The sequence below is a fragment of the Parasteatoda tepidariorum genome, chromosome X2, assembly GCF_043381705.1.
Source record: "Parasteatoda tepidariorum isolate YZ-2023 chromosome X2, CAS_Ptep_4.0, whole genome shotgun sequence".
NCBI lineage: Eukaryota > Metazoa > Arthropoda > Arachnida > Araneae > Theridiidae > Parasteatoda > Parasteatoda tepidariorum.
Genome location: NC_092215.1, coordinates 3,395,146 through 3,408,140, shown reverse-complemented (window position 1 = coordinate 3,408,140; position 12,995 = coordinate 3,395,146). Strand labels below are relative to the sequence as shown.

General features: G+C 25.8%; 1 long non-coding RNA gene across 1 annotated transcript in view; it reads right to left on the bottom strand.

Moving 5' to 3' along the window:
- Window positions 1–11,525: 11,525 nt before the first annotated feature.
- The window catches only part of LOC139427157 (uncharacterized), a 13,544-nt gene continuing 12,074 nt past the window's right edge, over window positions 11,526–12,995 (bottom strand). Inside the window, exon 3 of the long non-coding RNA XR_011638319.1 lies at window positions 11,526–12,767. This is a non-coding gene — a long non-coding RNA (uncharacterized lncRNA). The remainder of the gene's footprint in view (window positions 12,768–12,995) is intronic.

The following is a 12,995-nucleotide window of genomic DNA, read 5'->3' as shown; positions in this document are numbered from 1 at the left end:
AAATTAAATTCTAACTTTTTTGTTAAGACATCCAAGTGTGAGGCTGCCAAGTTCAACGAATTTTTTTCTTTCGAAAATCTGAGAGAAGACATCTTAATAAGACCCATAGTAGCTTTCTACTGCAGTGACTCCTATTTTTCTAAGTACCAAAATATGTAAATAACATCTGTTTATCACCTGTATATAGCAAACAATCATCACTTTTTCTCCTCTATTCAACCACATGCATGGACATAGAGACATTCTTCAAATAACTTGTTTTATTACAATGTAAACTTTAGAGACCCCAAAAGCTTTCAATTATTTATTATTTGATCAGCAATATTGCATGGCTTATTGTATTTAATAATGTTATTACTTTATTAGCAATATTGTTTTTTGCGTGTATTTTCATGATGAATGGGAAAAGGGACGAATGCGGCCTGAGTTGACTAATTAGTAAATTCAGTTCTGTTCAATCTTGCATGAAATATGTTTTGAGAGAATTTGAAATGTTCAGAGATTGTCTTTTTGAGAATTTAAAACATAAAACATAAAGAAAGAAAACTTATATTTATAGCTTATGTTCCGTTCAAAAAGAAGATAAACGTTCTAATGTTTATAAGAAATTATATTTCTAAATAGTTTATGCTCCATTCAAAAAAATAAATGTTTAAATTTTAATAAAAAAGTATATTTCTAAATAGTTTATGTTCCGTTCAAAGTAAAGATAATTATTAAAATTTTCATTAAAAAATGTATTTTTTGATAGCTTATGTTCCATTCAAAATAAAAATAAATGTTCACATTTTCATAAAATTATTAGGTATTCATAGCTTACTATTGCTAAACCACTAAAATTGTCTGTACAGTTCACAAAAAAAAAAAAAAAAAAAAAAAAAAAAAAAAAAAAANAGGTACAGTCAAAAAAAAAAAAAAAAGATATCACCCTGAATAACTTTCGTTCTAATGGTCGGATTTTCCCGAACTAAGTGTCAATCTTAATGGTTCCTGGGGGTGACCTCAAATATGCTAATTAATTAGTGCTAACTATTAATTAATTTGCGAAATCAGACAAAGAAACGTACTTTCTCTTAATAAGCATTTTTTTTTTTTTTACATGTTAGGAATCCTGACCCTAGAAATAGGGGAGGTTGACAAAATTTCGAAAAAATTGGGTCGTAAGTTGGGTTGCAATAAAGATTTATATATATGGCGAAAGTTTAAAAAAATGCCAAATTACCTCACCATGGAAAGTGAAACAATTGAAAACAACCTGCTTAATTAATAGAAACTGAATGAATGACTAGGCATCATAACATCGTGTGTCTCTGTTGCTTTAGGCAACCAAGAAGAGAATTTTTGGATCTGCTTTCAGGGCAAAAAAAAAATGTTTTTCTTTTTAATCCCTTGAAAATAAAATTTGAATTGATTAATAAATTATTTATGATTTTCCTACATTCTAAAATCTGAAAGTTGAACTTATTATCTGACATTTTTCATTTTTTTTAAGCTGTTTTAATGTTATTTGTATAAATTTTTTTTACTAAAACCAAATTTATATAAGTTATTATAAATTTATGAAGAATTATACGTCTGATTGCTTTTGCACCACAACATTCAATATTTAACTTCAAAAACTCGAAAATTTGTGGTCATGAAATATTGGGTTTTAAATTTAATGATAACTTTATAATTACGATACTGATACCACAGTTTTCTTAATTTATTAAGAACATATAAGTCCTATTAAAATATTAAAATACAGATGCCTGCTACTACGAGCATGAAAACTTAATTTTTCTGAATGAAAGTTCAAAAAAAAAAAAGGNAAAAAAAAAAAAAAAAAAAAAAGGAGTTTCAAATCTTTGAAAAAATTCAAATTCGTCAGAAGTTGGCGTCAACGCCCTGAGGTTTCTAATAAATTGCAAAGTATATTATTTAGATTTTATCGTTGTATTTTGCAGTTGTAGATTGTTTAGAGATTTGGTAATTTTAATTAGAGTTTTACTAATTTTAATTTTTTTGAATTATAGAAAATAATGCGACCTCCCTACCCTTAACTATTTCCTGCATTTATGTAAACAAATCCTTTCATTGGTATATTTTTTATTTTCTGAAATTATTAGAAGATGGTCGCAGAAATTATAGGTGAAAAAATGGCTTAGCAACAATGTTTAAAAGTTAATGTTGTTGGTATTAACTATTCTTCCCACCGCCTTATATAAGGTAAAAATGTTTAATAAAATAAATTATCCGAAACTTAATTCTAATATAACACTTTTAAATTTTACTGAGTTGAATTAACAATTTAACTTTTCGATCAATAAGTCAGTGACATTCAATGGTTAAATAATCTGTGGCTTAATTAATAGAAAACTATAAATAGAATCAAAATTTTTGAATTCCTTCCTATAGGATGGATTTAAGTGGATACCTTATAAGCATTTTGAAAATTGCAAATATTGTAAAACATAAATTAGATGAATACCATAAAACTTCTCATTATTAAATTTAAAAATTATCTAAAACAAATAAATGTTTTGTAAATTTATATTTCGATTATTTAATATGAATAATTTATTTAGTGTAGTGTAGCAAACTTTTATGCATCTTTTCCAATCAGTTCTTTTATTTCAGTTGGTTTGCAACAGTCTCTTTTTAAAAATCCATAAATTTTATCATCGAATTTTAAATTGCGGGGGGGNACTCCTAAATGGTGCTAAATTATTTTTTTATGATTCGCCGAAGTATTGTTAGAGATGCGCTCTTTGAAAAAATTATTTCAAATCTTTAAAAATGCTAATTTTTTTAACTATGTTGATGCATGCTAATAGAAAATAAATATAAAAAAAGTCACTATTTTGACTCAAACAAAAAAATATTACAGTGGATCATAGAGTTTAAACAGCAATGTTAGAGAATTAAAAAAAAAAAGTTAAAAGATAATAATTCATATTGATTTAGTTTTCGGCAGCTTACTAGGGTCTTCGTTTTTGCTTAATCAAGGGAAAACTAATGGCCAATGCAAAAATTATCTAAATAACCATTTAAAAAACACACATGTCTTGTAATATTTGTAAAATAACAAGTATTTTTCAGAATTAAAATTTATTTAAGTAGAATTTTTGAGATGATGATTCTTATATCACGGTTTTTGAATCTTTTTAAAATTTTTTACTTAAAAATTTTTTTGTTTAAAAAAAAAGGCATATCGAACATTTTCCTGACATAGCAATTTTTTCTTTTTGAATTGTGCTAAAGTTGAGAAATAACATAAACAACTTTTTAAGCAAATATTTTTAACTTTTTTAAAGGAAAAGGATAACTTTCTTAAAGTTAGCGGACAGGAATAACTTTGAACGTCAAAATAAAATTGTATGTCCATAGTTTTTTGCTCATTTAAAAAACAAATCAATTCGTTGTATTTTTTTTTTTGCTGTGCACACATACGCATTTACTTTTCCCTACTCAAATAAATAAGAAAGAATAAAAAAAGACAATCAACAATTTATCTTCATTTTTCGAGATCAACAGTATACTTAGTAAATAGTCAGCTGCTCTGCACCGAATGATTTTGATCAGCAGAATATTTTTAATTCCTTAACAAGATTTAATTTTCAGCTAGCTGGCAATAATCTTAAGTTTTCTTTCAATAAAAACTTAACAATAATTTAACGAAGGAATTTTATTGTAAGAGAAAACATAAATTAAAGCACTAAAACAATTGAATAGTATATTAATGGAAAAATAATATACATAACGAATAAGATTTTGAGAAATGTTAAAATTTAATTGAAAAGTTAGAAAAATAATTCTGCGAAACACGCTCAGGCAGGTAATTAACACATTTATTTTAAGGTTAAGACGATATATAAGATGTTGAAAAAATTTAAGATGCTTAAAAATGTTGACTGCGCATTCGTATTAATAATTATAAAATATATATTGAAAAAAATTGATAAACATATTATTGCAAATCTATGCACACGCTGGTATATTATTTAAATTGTATCAATTTTTAAAAGAACAAACTAACAATTAAAATAAAAAAAAGCTGATAGATAATTACATATTATCAGAAATATGCTGTTATAAAACTCAACATTCGTTAATAAAATGTTTTCATTCAAATCTCTTTCTTAAATTAAGAATAAATATTTAGAAGACTAAAAAAAAAATGTCGTATTTTATAATTTAAAAAAGGATTAGCAATCGGTTATTTGCGAAAAATATATGAATGAAATTTTACTCTACGCGCGCGTAAATGAAGTTCCTCGTAAGCTAACTACATTTTAAGATTAATCTCCCCATTTAAATATTTCTTCACTGTCGCCAAATTATTTTTTTTAAAAATGATTAATTTTAATTTTTCTCGGTTTCTACTAGATAAAAACTGCTGAAACTTTAAATTTTAATACAGAAAAATACGTAGATTAATACGGTATAAAAAATTTGTACCTCATAATTCAAAATTTTTCCATCCACAATGAAATTAAACAATAAAAATTAATAAATAATTTTTAAAAATCATTTTTTGCATAAAATTATCTTCGTGTAAATGGGTTTCATAAGTGAGTGCAAGTTTCTTTGAATTGCTTAATTAGTTTTAAAAATATGACTAAAAACGCAAAAAGTGAAATTAATATTAAGGGTTCCGAACTTTGGATTGCCCTCCTGACCAAAGTATGGGGACTGTATTTTCTAGATTGCGGCTACCTCCTTTATTTTGAAGGTTAAAAATCCAGATATGTTAAGAAAATATATGTTTATTCAGAGAAAGTACGTTTTTGTGTCAAATTTCGTAACTTAATTAAAGGTTAGCACTAATTAATTAGCATATTTGAGTTCACCCCCAGGAACCATTAAGATTGACACTTAGTTCGTGAAAATTCGACCATTAGAACGAAAGTAATTCTTAGTGATATCTTTTTTATGCGGACTGTACATGAAGACTACATAAATGATAAAAAAAAGAAAAAAAATAGGCAGACATATTGTTCCTTCCAAGTGTCTCTCTGTCATTGTAGCTTTAAAAAGGTGTTTCTTGATCCAATTAAAATTGTATGTTATTGATATAATATAGAAGGCATAACTAACTCAGTTTTGTACATCTTATGCAGAACAACTTGAGTCACTTTTTTTAAATTAAAAACATCTTTTCAAATGAATACTGAGCACAAAAAACTTAAACAGCTACCATTATTACATCTTGAAGGCCTAGAAAGCAATAGTTAATATTTATTATCAAACGCGTTTCAGAATTTAAAAGTTTTAGAAATTATTTTCTCAGTGGTAGCAAATGGAATGACTCACAGATAATAGTCAAAAACTTATAAATTATAATGGATAATAGATTATTATAGATTAATAAATTAGGTTCACTCTCCAATTTTTAACAAATTTTACATATATATATAGTAACCATATCATCTGTAGCGGCATTTAAGATGATTCTTTGTTGACTTTATAAATCCAGGAATAAAATAAGCTGCTTGCTTTGTGTTTTTCAAATCTACTTTGTACAGTAATATAATATTTCAAACATAAATGATTTTATAAATTATCGTTTTCAAATATAATTACTTTTTATATAAATAATCGTAATTCGTAACACCAGCCAAAATTAAACTCCAGATAGCTTGCTAATTAACAAATTCGTCATAGTTAAAAAGAAATAAACTGTTAGAAATTTTAGTTGGAAACTATCCAAAAGTATTGGTAAAAAAGCACTAAACAACGGTTGCTATATAAAAAAATATGTGGTTTTAAGTGCAGATTTGCATCGCTATGCATTCACTCTTCGAGTACTTGTAAAATCATTTAAAACACAGACAAAAATATTTTTATAAAGGACTAGCAATCATAAAAGAAGGAGCTTATAAAATATTAAATTATAAAATTTTAAAAGTCAGTGTGGTGACTTTTAATGAACTGTGGTGACCACTCGGGAATTAAAATGTAAAAGTTTAACCATGTTATGCAGTCCACAACGTCATATTTAACCCTTTCGAAGGCCATGGTGTTCTTACCACCACTTTTTAAAGTACATGGTAAACGTTTTTACCACTTTTAATCTATGTTTCCATTTGTTAATAGCTTCAGCGTTCTTGAAGTGGGTTTGAATAAATTTGGTAACCATTTGTTAGTTTAAGAAAACGTATAANATCTCCAATTTTATTTTGGCTGGTGTTACGAATTACGATTATTTATATAAAAAGTAATTATATTTGAAAACGATAATTTATAAAATCATTTATGTCTGAAATATTATATTACTGTACAAAGTAGATTTGCAAAACACAAAGTAAGCAGCTTATTTAATTCCTGAATTTATAAAGTCAACAAAGAATCATTTTAAATGCCGCTACAGATGATATGTTTACTATATATATATATATATATATATATAGTAAACATATCATCTGTAGCGGCATTTAAAATGATTCTTTGTTGACTTTATAAATTCAGGAATTAAATAAGCTGCTTACTTTGTGTTTTGCAAATCTACTTTGTACAGTAATATAATATTTCAGACATAAATGATTTTATAAATTATCGTTTTCAAATATAATTACTTTTTATATAAATAATCGTAATTCGTAACACCAGCCAAAATAAAATTCCAGATAGCATGCTAATTAACAAATTCGTCACAGTTAAAAAGAAATAAACTGTTAGAAATTTTAGTTGCGATCGGAAACTATCAAATGGTATTGGTAAAATTAAAAAAAAAAAAGCACTAAGCAACGGTTGCTATATAAAAAAATATGTGGTTTTAAGTGCGCAATGCAGATCGCTATGCATTTAAGGGTAGTAACTTCACTCTTCGAGTACTTGTAAAATCATTTAAAGCACAAACAAATATATTTTTATAAAAAGACTATCAATCATAAAATAAGGAGCTTATAAAATATTAAATTATAAAATTTCAAAAGTCAGTGTGGTGACTTTTAATGAACTGTGGTGACCACTCGGGAATTAGAATGTAAAAGTTTAACCATGTTATGCAGTCCACAACGTCATATTTAACCCTTTCGAAGGCCTTGGTATTCTTACCACCACTTTTCAAAATCCATGGTAAACTTTTTTACCACTTTTAATTTATGTTCCCATTTGTTAATAGCTTCAGCGTTCTTGAAGTGGGTTTGCATAAATTTGGTTATCATATGATAGTTTAAGAAAACGTATAAAAGTTATAAAATACATAATTCTTTTTGAAGTTTGTAGCAGTTGTAAAATTTATTTTATAAACAACGAAAAATAAAAGTCAATAAGTTCCTAATAGGTCGTGGTAAATATACTTGCCACCAAAAAAAAGCATTAAAATTTAGATTAATTTTTATAAGCTAAATTAGTTTTTTTTCCTATATCAATTACGATTCTTACATCAATTTCAATTCCAAAAATAATTTACCTTTGCTAGAAATAAATGGCCTATTAAGGGTTAAACTTGAATTGAAAAAAAAGAGAAGAAAGGATAGAACTTTTTTTTCTTCCTCGAACTCAAATTAGATGCTTACTCTATATAAAAAAAAAGTATTATTGATTTTCTATTGCTTAAAAAATACTTGAAATAACAATGAAAAGGGTGTTCATGATAATGTCATTTTAGCTTTTACTTAGTGTGCATCGCACGTAAAATTTAAAAACAAAATTTGTCCAGTTTTTGACATATTAAAAATTTATTTGTCATATTAACAAAAAGAAATATAATTTTTATATTACAAATCAAACACTCATTTGAATAAGCGTATCACGTAGCATATTTTATTTCATAATTTTCTTAATTCAAAATAACCTTAATTAAAAATTTATTTAATTTTCTTAATTTAAAATTGATCGAGTGGTCAGCACCGATGAAGTACGTTTGAATAAAGTTTTAGATAACGTATAAAAATGTTTAATATGTATAATTTCTTTCGCATTATTAAAGAAACTTATTTTATTAAAAAAAGTCAGTAAATTCTTTATTTTTACAAGCAGTGGTAAACATTCTTATCATCACAAAAATGTTAAAATTTAAATTAATTTTATCTAATAAGCTAAACGAGATTTTTCTTTTATCAATTCCAAAAATATTTTGATTTACCTTTACTAGAAATAAATGACCCGTTAAAATGTTAAAATAATAATAAAATACATTCGATTATATTTCACACATTAGCGCATGAATTTCAATACTGCAGATCTTCCCATTATGAAATTATTATATAATACTGTAAAAAATGCTTCGAATATAAAAGTGATTATGTTTTTATATTTAAGTTAAGTGAGCATTGCTTCCACTTTAAATTTATATAACAGAAGAATGCACATATTCTTTTTGTATGAGCATTGAAGTTTTTATATTAAATATTTTATGCTGAATAAAAATGAATGGCTTAAACAAGAGAAATGTGAATAATAAAATCGTGGTCATTAATTACGCTTTAAATAAAAAATTCCGTCTGTCCTGATACTCTGACTATATGTATATAAAACACAGAATCACTAGCAATTTGGAAATAAAACTTTCTATCCACAATAAATATCTACTTAAGTCTAATTCTTCATCATGTAAGCTGCCACTTAATATTTAAAAGTTAATAACAAAATAATTACAGATCCTTAGTCAAATCGTTATATGAAGTATTCATTACAGTGACTACACAATATAAAATTGATTTTATATTATAAAAGCTATGTCCAAAAAAAAAATTCACAAGCTCTATTTTTTATTAAATGCTCTATAATTACATATTTCAGTTCATTCATTAATACTCTTAAAAATAACAAAGCACAATAATATCTATGAATAATTCGTACTAATATAATAAAATTATAAAACTGGCATTTAATTTATTTAATTAAACACTACATCATGAAAAACCTGTTTTAGACCTAGATAAGATATTGTATTAAGTTAAAAATCTAAATTATGATTTTGTGAGAAAAAAAAATGTCTTATGCAATTTACAAAATACAATGAAACAGGTTCACGCTCACCTGTAAAAAATAAAAAAGTAGTAGCAATTTATGTACTATTATATTTACAGTTACCAGAGTATTTTATTTTCTCTAAGTAAATATAAATAGTTCCAAAGACGATAGATAAGAACTTTTGTAAATAGTGCAAATATTTTATCTTTATCTTCAATTTGTTCCCTTTATTATGTAACAACTTGCGATTTATTTTTATGTATTACCCAGACTTGATTTTTTGATTTTCAATTATTGTTCATTCTGAGATTTAACTTATGTTAACGCAGCACCTCCCTTCCCTTCCTCCACGTATTATTATCCACAATTTAGATGAAAGAGCAGATATCCATTCCTGGATAGGTACTCTGAAAAACTTGATTAGTTAGTTAGATAAGAAGTTTTATTTTGATAATGAAAGCTAATATTAAAGCATTTTTAGCTTCTTTGTAACAAAATTGTTTTCAGTTATTAACCTTTTCCAGGGGAGTGCGAAACCTTCCCTGTGAAAATTTATCCATGTGAGAGTTAAAATGCTTGAAAAATATTTAGTACTTTTATCTTAATATAAAATCATTATATTTGTATCATATAAAGTATTTTTTATCACTAACCAATCACAAAAGTACTTAACTGGATACAAAATTACAGCAGGTATTTACGTTACTAAATTCACTATCACTAAATTATTTTTAAATATTTTAACTCAGTTTTTTATTTTGCATTTTAAATCTATATTTATGAAAATCGGCGGAAGTTCGAAAATTTGGATGAAATTTATTCCTTATTGCATAATTTCTCAATTTAACTATTAATTCGTAACTACTACCATGATAATTACCCCCAACATTAACAAAGATATATATTTAGAATGAAAACCATTTATTCATTTTCGTCCCAACTGCCAACTTACTTCGATGCTCAACACAACTGTACAACTTCAAACAAACATAGTTTAGAGCAATCTGCTCATTTTATTTTTTGATTCCTTTTAAATTATTCAAGCTTAATTCTTCAAAGAAACCAAAATAGTGCTGAAATTCCAGATGAATGGGATAATGGACGCTTCGCGGCCCAGGTGCCCAATAAAATCAAAACACTGGGACTAGGATTTCCTCTAATTATATAATTATAATATTATATAATTTTGTTAAGCATACCTGCCAACTCCTATTTTTTTGAATTATATTAATAATTATAAATGAGTTTGACCATCACTACATATACATACCCTCCAACTGCTACTTCTTTTCGGACGGTAGCAAAATTAATTTCTTAATATTTAAAAAAAATTAATTTTAGCGTAACTTGTCCACTATTACTTAATAAAGTGCAGGCCATATGGCTAGATTCTTAAGTTCTGATAAAAGTTTTATGAGAGATCCATTTGCTTTAAAAATTTCTACTTTGGTTCGCTACCACTAGAAAGAATTATTTTCAAAATCTTCATAAGTTGGAGGGTATGCATATAAATAATTACAAAAAATATATAAAAAGCATATTAGTCCTCACGATAGCGAATTTCAACCTGGTAAAAATATAAATATCTTTTTGGGTAAAACTGTTTTTCTGTAATTGTTTTACTACCACTTGGAAAATCCATTCTCGAAAAAAATGAATGTTGGCAGGTATGGTTAGGAGATGTTGATTTCAAACTCGTTAACTCCCTTCGATACTGAAAATGTTTATTAAAAAATTTTGGGCATAGTATACTTGTCCACAATGATGTGATTTACTATATCAATATATTTTTCAAGCATTCATTATTTCTGCACATACATTCATAACTTCCCCTAAAATTACATATACAAAGATATATAGATATTTAGAAGGAAAATCATGCATTCATTCATTCTTAATTAGAGAATAAAATAGGTTTGCTAGCAATGTTGATTTGAACTCCTTCAAAATTTCAATGCATAAAAATTTGGTCAAGAAAATTGTGGTCTTACTATACTTATCTACTATGATGTGATCTGTATTATCCATTATTCAAAATAAGAAATTGTTCACTAGAAACCGCGTTGCATACGAGATAAAGGCTGTTATAATTTAGTGGTTTTCATATTGTCAAAAATAAGGGAACAGTTTTTATGTCATCGCCCCTGAAGAAGGTTAGCAGCTTTTTGCTTTTAATTGGTCACCACTTTTTACATTTTTGCGGCACACGTATCATTACTAACAACAACATAATACTAATTATTATTGAGCAATATTTTTATATCTTTTGTTTAAAAATTATCTTGTTCTAAAAGTTTTAATATAGTTTATTCGAATATTTCAAAACTGTATTTATAAAAACATGTTCATATTCAAAGAATAAGCTTATTAACATCAAAACATTTTAGAAATACTCTTAAAAATACATCGAACAATGTTCATGCACCATCAAATAAGAATTCATTACGTCCAAACTGGCAAAGATTTACATAACGGTAATAATGTTATTCTTTCAATGTGGCTAATTACATTTATCATATACCAAACAATTACTTAAAAATAAAGAACGAAAGAAAACTAAAAAGAAAAAAAGAAAACACAGTAAAATATCACAACCATTTAAAGAAAAAAAAGAGCTCTCCTTCACTTTTGAAGAATTTTAATAGAAGTTCAATGGTTTTAAAAACAAATTATCAGAAACAAAATATATCCTTACATACACTTAAAACCAATAATATAACATTAATAACAAAATAACTGCAAATGAAAAATATTAAATTTTGTGTTCCAATGAACATAACTTCAGTGAATTCAAAATGAAATGAAAAATTTTAATCGATAAAAAACGTTATAGCACTATGATGCAACTTATAACACATTTCCGTATTTTAACACATTATAACATAAGATCGAGAAGAATAAAAAAAGTAAATAAGAGTAAAAGAAGAAGAGTAAAAAAAATTTACTCTTTTTTAAATAAAAGAACTTAAATATTTAAACTTTTCAAGACTATGTTTATAAGAAATTTTGTAGAAACAAAATATGCGCTCACTTACAATTAAGAATTACATAAATATGCATTGAAAATTATATGAAATGATTTTTCATCATTCAAAACAAATAAATAAATGAAACTAGCGATAATATTATTGATTATCTTACTAAACAATCTCATAAAACTACGTCAATAATTATATTTATAATGCTTAAATTTTTTTTTTTTATCATGTGCTAAGTAATTACATTAAAGCAAAAGCTACTTACAAAATGACAACTTAAAAATAGCCCTATTGTTAAAAATTATTTATTTGAATTCAACTACCTCAAGATAAAAAGTAATCAAAAAGAAATTATACGTATATGCTTACCACAAAAGGAAAAATTATGTAAATACACTAAAAAAAAATATTGTAAATCATTACGTTTTATGCAAAACAAATTCATTTTCATGTCATTTTTAAGCAAAAACATCTTTAAATCATAGGAATTAAAGAATTTATTCATAAAAAACAGTACAACACTATGATACTACCTGAGAAGAGTTTTTTTTATGGTATTCCAAACACATTATTACATCAAAACTGGAGAAACTACTATTTAGATAGATTTCAAGATGTTGAAATGTTCTAAGTATAAGAAAACAAAATATTAAACTTCGTATGGATAATGCAATTATTTCGCTGCATGACTTCTTACAATAACAAAAGGCATTCCATTGAAGTCTTTATTAGGATTTAAAGAGCCAATCACACGGAGGGCGGTCGTGAACACGTCAGTAAGGGTCAATTCTTCCAAAAGCTAATCAATTGGTCTGTAGGTAAATCTGATTCGTGGAGGGTAGTCAATAAAATTCCTTTTTCTCCCCTTTGGCTTAGGCTATTTGAAACCTTAAAAAGAAAATAGAAGAAAAATGTTAAAAATACTACACTGTCCATGTGATGAATCTATTGTTCTTAATATATATATATATATATATATATATATTCTACTAAATAATTCAAAGTTTATAACCAATAAAAAGTTGAATTTCAAATGCTGGCAATCCGAGAAATAACTTTGAATTCGGTTATTTTTATTTTGAATGGGAAAATTCAGTGACAAATACTGAGCAATCT